Genomic DNA, 9798 nt, shown 5'->3' with positions numbered 1-9798 from the left:
ACACTGTTAATAGTTTCTGTGAATTAGCAGGGTCAAAAATAAATTTCACAAAAACAGAGGGTATTTTACTCGGAAACCCGAGAAACGAGCTTGAAACAGTAAAGGGAATAAAGGTAACTAAGAAAGCCGTAAAGTGTTTAGGTATTTATATAGGTCAAGATAAGATTGAATGTTACAATAAAAACTGGATGAAAACATATCATGAAATTGAAATGTTATTTCATTCATGGCAAAAAAGAAAACTATCATTATTTGGAAAATGTACAATCATTAATTCACTGGCTTTATCAAAATTGACTTATGTTGCAAGCATTTTAGAAGTACCCGATCCTATGTTTATACAAGACATCAATAGGATTATATATAATTTTTTATGGAATAAAAAAGAAAAGAATCAAAAGGAAAACATTGATAGGAGGTATTAAAGATGGAGGGATAGGTGTAGTCGATACTTGAAGCCCTAAAAGACATGTGGATTCCACGCCTCATTACAAGTAATCATATAATTATAAAATATGCAGAAAGTTTCAGCAAAACTTTAAATGTTGACATTGATTATTTAGCTGAGACTTCTGAAACATCAACTATCAATTATGGCATTCTTAAGGTAGAGACGGATAGCAACCACGTGATCAGTAAAAATCGTGTATATTCACGTGAATTTATTTTCCGGAATTCCGTACACCGTCATAGAATAGTTGAAAAACATAAAGGGGTTCCGAAAGTACAAGTTGTTGCTGTGACTGACTCGATGATTGAGGGGGTCGTCTCGACGAAAGATAGAGACAATTGGCCATAGTTTAGATTAGGAATACGTCAATGTAATAATAGTGGACCAAATGTTTCGTCCGTGCAGAATGGCACTTTTTACCTCACGACCATGCATAGCTGCGCTACGTAAACAATTTTACAAAGTTGTTGATGTAGCGTGATCGTGATGTCATGTCTGACTCCGAGTGCTGCGGGTTTCAATACTGTTTATGTAGTCATTGAGAGTTTAAACAAAGTTTCTTCTGAGAAGAGGAATTCGATGGATGCATTCAACGTGGACAACGAGATTATAATTTCGTTTGGTAAGTGAAAAAATATGGCAAATTAAATTTGTATTCAACCCACTTTTCCTCTGCTATTTCACAACGTGATTTTATAATAACATCTATAAACACACAACTTGGAGATGTTTCATTTTCTTTGCATTTATATATTCCATATGTGCCCAAAATATAACTCCTACAAGCACATGTAATTGTAAATGAATATCATGTATATGCCACATTTAAAAAAAATAGGGCTCTCACAAGTTTTTTTTTTTGGGGGGGGGGGTGTTGTGTTGCACTAAATTTCTATTTGGTATACATGATAGTACTTATTGTATCTTGAAATTTCATTGACCTAAGAGATATTTCAAATCTGGGGTTTCATGTTTCACACAAGCATGCAAGTCTACAATTTAAAATATTAATATTTTGTAAAATCACAAGCCCCCTCATAGGCAAATGTATGTATTGTATGAACATAAGATATGTATGTCTTTCTCTTGACCCACACTTGGTAAAGGAGACATGTCTGATAAATCTAGAGTTGACTTGTTTTGATATTATTAGAATGAACTGGCAGTTTATCATATGAAAACATATCTGTCATCTCATATTGCAATATGATAATCATGATGTTTATTCACCTCATTAAGGGTGGGGGGTGTATGGGGTATGTACAGTTTAAATAGAAGTTAGCTGTAACAATATAAAGTAAATAACAATCATTCAGATGTACTACTACTGCAAGAGTTCACATTGCTGCACTGCACACATTTAACATAGTGTTACATATGTAATTATACTGATTTCAGACAAGATTTTAAAAATTAACATAATAAATGTAATTTTCAATATATCAGTATTTTAAAGTTCACTGAAGATGCATTGAGACACACAATTTTAAAATTGACATTGTCTGACACAGTATAATTAATGATTAATACTGACTGCAAATATTAATTATGATGATTTTTTCCCTAAGTGTCATCCTAAGGACCAGTGCAAGTTGAAATGGGCTTCGAGTCAACAACTTCAACAGCAATTTGCCTTGAAAATCAGCAAGAAAGGTAGAGTATTTTCTAAGATAGAATTTTTTATTTTAACACCAGACATTTGTAAAGACAATTCTTAGTATATTAAATAATCATATTCATCTTTTTTTTCAATATTTGAATATACAGAATATATTTTAACAGGTACTTCATTTACATTGATGATGTCATATCCCCTGAACCCCACAACTTTACAGGTTACAGAGAAAATTCAAGAACTTCTGCACAATGTGGGACTCGGATAGAATCAATAATGTATTTGTGAGCCCAGATATATTGTGCAACATACTAAAGTGTGAATTTAATTGAAAACAAGTACATGTACTCATGTATACTATTATATGTCTTTCTTAAAGACAATAATATTGCATAAATGTAGATGAAGTGACATTGTTGATTATTCAAAGTTTTTGATATATCAAAATCAGTAAACATTTCTAAATGAAAATAAAATACCAATTTTATAACTTTTAATCAATGTGTTTGAATTTCTCATTTTCTACCCCCCCCCCCCAACACATTCAGTGCATATATACCGTGAACTGGGAGAAATTACAAATAGATAATGCAGTATGCATGTATTCTGAGTTATCCAATAGCGAGTTTTTGTTTCAGTGTGAGACTACAAGTAGGACTCATAAACTTATGAAGATACATATATATTTGTGAGAGCAAGATAGCTGATATGGGCCTCGAGATCCATGGGTCGAGCCACGGTGGTGGTCTAGAGGTTAGAGCATTCGCCCCGCATGCAGAATGCCGGGGTTCGAATCCCGGCCGAGACAGACCTAAGCCGTTAAAACAGGTAATGAAAGTTCCATTGCCAAACGCTCGGCATCAGATGTGAATGTCACGGGTCCTCGGATATGACCTTAAAAACGGATTCCCAGTGTCACTGTAGGTGTGGCACTCTAAAGAACCCTCACTGCGCAATGGCCGTAAGCGCTGAGCAAAGGCCTAAATTTGAAGCCCTTCACCGGTCTTGGTGACGTCTCCATATGAGTGAAAAATGCTCGAGAGAGAGATAGACGTTAAACAAGATACAATCAATCAATCCATGGGTCGCTTGGATTGAAATTTTTCTATTGATATTGAATATAAAGTTGTTATTTAAACATATTTGGTGCACTATGCTGTATAATCATATCAATTTCTTCAAATAGGTATAATAGGTAAGCGTGTCTGGTTATTATAGAGAATTGTATGAAAAATAACTGAATATTAATGCAATCATTGTGAGTGCAAAAAGGTCAATTGAAAGAGCACATACATAAATGCATTGGGTGATTTAACGGGGGGGGGGGGGGGGGGGCAACCGGCGCGAGCCCCCCTAAAATTATCAAGTTTAAGGTAAATCGTGGTATGTTGTTTAGAAAAATGTATACGATAAAAGAAGCAATAATTTCCTCCACTCTCGGAGAAATAAATGTCTGACAAAACGTTTTGATTTATTGAATTACTTTTAGACCCATGCCTCATACAGTCCGTCCCCCCCCCCCCCCCGATTACAATTCCCGATCCGCCCCTGAAATAACTTATAGAAACCTTCTTATTGTCATGTTCAATTCTCAGAGGTAATTTGGGATCGAATGCTTAAACATTTTAAGTTATTAAAAAGTCAGTAGTTTATCTCTGCTGGCTAAATCCTTCTTCTCAATGCGCGGAGTGCAATTCATGATGTCTATGTTCCTGCTCATTCTTTCTCCTCCATACCATGCAGTACATTAAAGGGGTTGGGATGTAATGGAGACATTTGTTTTAACAAATATAAATTGTATTTCTATTTTTTGTGGGGATTTTTATGTGGGAAAACTCTAATATTAATCATCAAATGTGATGACGTATGATAAATTTATATTCTGAGTGTAAGTGCACAAAGGTCAACAACGAGAACTACAACAAAGTATAAGCTAAAATTTGAAATACATACTTTCTGTATTATATTTATTAATTTAAAAAAGGTATTACAAAGAATCTTCGAATTTCAGCAAGCTTTTTTTGATGGATTGTTTACAACATCTTTTAATAATCCTTTTTCTTACGAAAATGTGTAGTTTGTAAAAAGAGGGTGGGGTTAGGAATTTTTTGCTAGTTCCATATTGAACCCCATTATGGTGTATAATTTTTTTCTTATATTTAACTTACTAATAGACTAACCACTTAATGAAATAAAATAAGAAATTTGATGGGTAATTTTTTTGCAGCTAAAGCAAAAGTATGACCCTGTGTGCAAATATTGTTCATTATTTTAAGGTAATAGGCCAATGTAGCTTTGTTGAAGTAATGTTGTTGCATGTTAACAATGATTGCTGAACTTGAAATTGATGTGTAATATACAATTATGTGAAAGGTTGTTTGAAACCATATATGACAAGTTATGATCCTTTTTACAATAAAAATGTTATAGCTCTATTTGTATATTGCTCTCTACTTATTTTTCTTCACTTTTTACGCTTTGCAAAGACTAAAGAAGGTGCTATTAAAATTGCCATATTTCTCAAAAACAAGGTCGATTACCAACATTGATTTTTTAATATGTTTTATATCAAAGCTTCATCATAAACATTTATCGAAATTTAAAAAATTCAATGGTTAATTTTTTTGGCATCAACCTATCAATCTCTACCTTAAAAGTTTCCAGTGTTTTATAAACAGGTGTTTTCTTGCTTCAACCTTTGTCAAGACAACACAAACCAAACTGTTAACTCCACTGAAAAATTCCTTCTACAGCAAATATGGTGAAATGCTCTCTTCAAAGGTAAATCAATATGTTATGATGATTGGATAAAAAGTGGAATTTTATATGTTAAAGATATTTTTAATGAGGATGGGTTATTAAAATCAAGTAAACAAATTTATGATTGTCTTACTAAGAAAACGAACTTGCTATGCGAGTATAAGATTATCAGACATATTTGTAAAATAATTTAACTCGGATATGATTTTTCTAAAATTCCCTACAATAAAACCAAAAACATGGATAAAAATTTATGTTTACAACATAAAACTGATATTTTCTATTACACTTTGATAAAACATAAATTCCAAAAAACCCTCGCTTACAAAGTTAAGTAGAGAGTTCCAAATAAAAGATAAAAATGACTGGGAATCAATATATTTAATGAAAGTTAAATACATTGAAGACAAATCTTTAGCAGAGTTTAATTATAAACTAATACACAACTTATTGAGTAATAATCTCCTTATTAGCAAATGGAACAACACTGTAACAAATAAGTGTAAACTGTATAGAAATGAAATCGAAAACACAAAACATCCTATTTTTTATTGTATTAATGTACAACATATATGGAAGGTCGCAAGTACCTGTATTAATTTCACAATTACTTGGAAACATATTGTTGCTGAGTTTTATTTAGATAATACTGAATTGATAAAGATATATAACTATTTTCTTTCTTTTATTGCATTTAGATTTGTTCCATCAAAGAATACCTGAGATCGCACTGTCAAGTTCTCAGGTTTTTATATAAAACAAAAGAACAGAAACTTTTTCAAAATCTTGTATCCAATCTACAATTATACTATGAAATACTTTATATCAAAAATTCAACATATAAAATTTAAACATTGTTACTACTGCTATTATATGTATGCACACATATGTATCTATATATGTGTATATCTGTGTATTATATATACATGTGTTATATCTAAAGCCACTATTCAGAGAGTCCTGTCCTCTAGTAGACCTGCCCAATGAGTCGGATGCAAGGTAAAGATAACGAACAGTGATCAGTCTCATAACTCATGTAAGCAATACAAAATAGATAGTTGGGCAAACACCGACCCCTGGACACACCAGAGGTGGGATCAGGTACCTAGGAGGAATAAGCATCCCCTGTTGACCGGTCACACCAGCAGTGAGCCCTATATCTTGATCAGGTAAACGGAGTTATCCGCAGTTAAAATCACTGTGCCAAGAACGGCTTAACAATCGGTATGAAACACGTCAGCCAGCATTTGACCCAATGCGAGGTTGTATTGACGAACTAGATCGTTATAATGACCATGGAATTTGCGAAATGATATGAACTGTCGTGATATATGTGGACTCATTGTGGCAGTGTGGCGTTTTTGAAAAAAAAAAACCAAAAAAAAAAACCAACCAACTTATCTTTATTATACACACATTGCCAAATATGTTTCATACGCAGTATTATTCCGTCACTTGAAATTATTTTGATGTAAATTAATAACTTCAATTGTTTGACATATACTGTATCTATTTTGATTTCATGGTACAATAATAACCATATCTTATACACATTATATTTTATACATATATTTCATTTGTTTTGTATATTTGTATATGTTTTGTCTTGTTTCATAAATAAAAATCTTGAAAGTTAAATTTTTTTTTTAAAGATTAAGGAAATAAGTGGTTATCATTCAGTTGTATATATCGGTTTTACTGACATACAACACAGGCTAGGGAACTTTTTTATCTTTCTAAAAATGGCGATCTCATGCAGTATTGCGTTATTAGTATTGATATATTTACATGCTAGACTACGATATACGTGTATGGCAACGGAGCTCCCAATTTGTCCAGGGTGAGTACTCGGTGTTTGTTTGAAGAAAAGTAATAATATTAGTAAGTTTTACACAGCCCTTTGTAGGTTCCTTGGAATGTTAGCAATCCGACATTGTGTTTCTAACTCAATGGGTTCTGCAGATTTTTAAAAACAAAATTGTTGCCTTGATTTCAAATGGAACAAGAGAAAGAAATCATGTGTAGGTATGTTCAATTCAATGTCACCCCATTCTCAATTTCAAAAGTTCAAGGTGATGTAATATATTCTAAGTTTACTCCAAACTCAACCATGAATTCTCCAATAAGTAATGTAATTTCACAAACAAAATTGTAAGGAACGTTAGTATAAAAGAAACATACCACTAGCATTTCGTGACATTTAACATCTCAAAATTTGACCTTCGGCGAAACTACTATGCACATACTAAAATATGGACCATTTTGTTTCATTCGAACAATAGTTGTTTTTGGTTGCCAACAATATTGTACTTCTACATATTTTACAAACTTTTCGAAATTGAATACTAGAGGACGAATAGGTAACATTCATTGCTAATGAAATTCACAAATTTCTAAATCATATCGATGGATGTGTTGTAGTGTTCACCGGGCTTCGCTGGAGTCAACTTTTCAACAAAGTGTAAAAAAAAAATCCATACTTTGGAGAAAGATGTCTCCAACATTTACTTGCAACAACACCATTTGTGACCACGTGACGGGGTGTCCTATCATTGGTAACTAATCACTTTTCTTCACAGGCAATTTTACCGCTTGGGTTCAAATTTACTAATTAAAGAGTTTGGAACTCTAAATATATGGTACCCAAGTTCCCTGATGTAAAAACATAAAACTGAATGATATAAGATTCTACTCTGTATTCCAATATATTCATACACAATCAATTTACATTACTACCAAAGTTCATCTGGAAATTCCATACACCTCCCAAGATATGCAGAAATGAATTCGGAAAAAAAAATGTCTATTATTTTTTGGTCGACTTTTAGCTGGGCCCTTGCTCTATATCACTAAACGGAATGTTTGAACAATGCAACAAGCTATTACATAGAATGTGAAGCATCAGATATCATTTTTAAGTTGAAAGCCTTACTCCAATTCATAAACTGAAGTCTGTAATAGCTCCAAGTGACTGAAAATTATAAACCCATCTGCTCTTTCACTTATCATAGCCATTTTAACCATGCCACTAACTACCCAAATTAACACCTTTATTATAAATCGTCAAACACTTGTGTTAATAAGATTTGGATACAAATAAACATAATAAGACTTGTATCTTTATAAAAACTTGTTATTAGTACAATACATGTACTATAATGATTTATTATTTATAGAAGAATTTTAGTCTCTAAATAGTGATGGGTCCTTTTACCCTTTTTGGGTAATTAGTTAGGGGATCAGACCAACAACTAGTCACACAATGCAAAATTATATTTCAAGATGCTGATCCTCTAAAATTGACAATGTAATATATGTGCACAAAAGTACAAAATACATAACGTATATAGCAAAACGATGGTACATTTAAACTAAATATACCACCAACTGTGGACTGTCAATTCTATTTAAACAATCGCATTGCGTCATCATCATTGTCCTGAATAAGTACATATATATCACAAGAAGAATGCAAATATCTGAAGCTTCGAGGCTTATGTAATGTCACATAAGTTATTTGGGTTTGATTATGCTGTGGAAATGGAAGTGGAATAAGTCAAATGTTTCATTATGTAAAGGAAGTAAGTCGTTTCACCAGCGAGCATATTTACAATGAATAATAGATGTTATCCAGTAACAAAGATAGATACTTAAAATTTTATATATTGTTGAACGTCTCTCTCGAGAATTTTCTACTCATATGGAGACGCCACCAATACCGGTGAATGACTTCAAATTTAGGCCTATGCTCGGCGCTTACGGCCATTGAGCACTGAGCGTTCTTTAGCGTGCCACCCCTACTGTGACATGGGACATCCGTCATTAAGGTTATCTCCGAAGACCCGTGACATTCACACTTGGTGGCGATGGAACTTTCAATACCTGCTTTCACGACCTAGGTGTGTTGCGGCCGGGATTCGAACCCCAACCTTCCGCATGCTGGGCGAACGCTCTACCTTTAGACCACCGTGGAAGTTGATGAATGAGATACATAAAGACGAAAATAAAATGTAATGACAATAAAAATAATGCTGGTACAGTCTACGCCACCTACATTGAAGTTGTTTATATTAACTTATCTGATATATTGAAGGTTACATTGGATTTTGGATATAATGAACAATTCAGGTCGGTTTTCCTAATGTCGATATATCTAGAGAACAGCATACATAATAACATGTAATCAAATGCATCTATTTAACCTCTATCTGGCTGGAGTAGGTCATCTTTTGAACCTCTCACTGGCTGGAATAGGTAATCTTCTGAATCTATAACTGGCTGGAGTAGGTCAACTGTTGCAGTTCTAACTGGCTGGAGTAGATCATCTGATCGACCTATAACTGGCTGGAGTAGAGCATCTGCTGAACCTACAACTGGCTGGAGTAGGCCATCTGCTGAACCTATAACTGGCTGGAGTAGATCATCTGTTGAACCTATAACTGGCTGGAGTAGATCATCTGCTGAACCTACAACTGGCTGGAGTAGATCATCTGCTGAACCTATAACTGGCTGGAGTAGATCATCTGCTGAACCTATAACTGGATGGATAGGCCATCTGCTTAACCTATAACTGGCTGGAGTAGGTCAACGCAGGCGGTTTTGTACTTCATGATGGCGTCAATCTTTAAATGATGGAGATATTTTCTTCATACATAGTTGATAGGGAGTTTAGGTACATGTATGTTGTACATTTTACTAAAAAACATAATTTTTTTTGTATACCTTGCCTACTTTATATGAAATATTCTGTTCTCTATTTTGTTCAAATTGCGATCATTGTATATACTTTTTTTTAACTGTAAGTTAAAAAAACAATTAATTCTATTTGTTTTCTCTTTATTCTTAATTTATACAGCAAGTAACCACAGATTTGATAACTCTATTAAAGAATGAATGAATCAGTTGAGAGGGTAGTATGTGTATGAATATACATATACATGTGTGTGACAAAAACCGAATGAATTATTTTTTA

The 9798-nt window shown here is 33.3% G+C and overlaps 1 long non-coding RNA gene across 1 annotated transcript; it reads left to right on the top strand.

The window, feature by feature from the left end:
* Positions 1–653: 653 nt before the first annotated feature.
* On the top strand, positions 654–4501 carry LOC125660914 (uncharacterized). The gene is made up of 3 exons (XR_007364541.2): positions 654–1073; positions 2020–2104; positions 2234–4501. It is a non-coding gene; the product is annotated as an uncharacterized LOC125660914 (long non-coding RNA).
* The last annotated feature ends 5297 nt before the right edge of the window (positions 4502–9798 follow it).

The sequence above is a fragment of the Ostrea edulis genome, chromosome 3 (genome assembly GCF_947568905.1).
Source record: "Ostrea edulis chromosome 3, xbOstEdul1.1, whole genome shotgun sequence".
Taxonomy (NCBI): Eukaryota; Metazoa; Mollusca; class Bivalvia; order Ostreida; family Ostreidae; genus Ostrea; species Ostrea edulis.
Note: the sequence above shows the minus strand (reverse complement) of the source record. Positions and strands in the feature narration are given on the sequence as shown.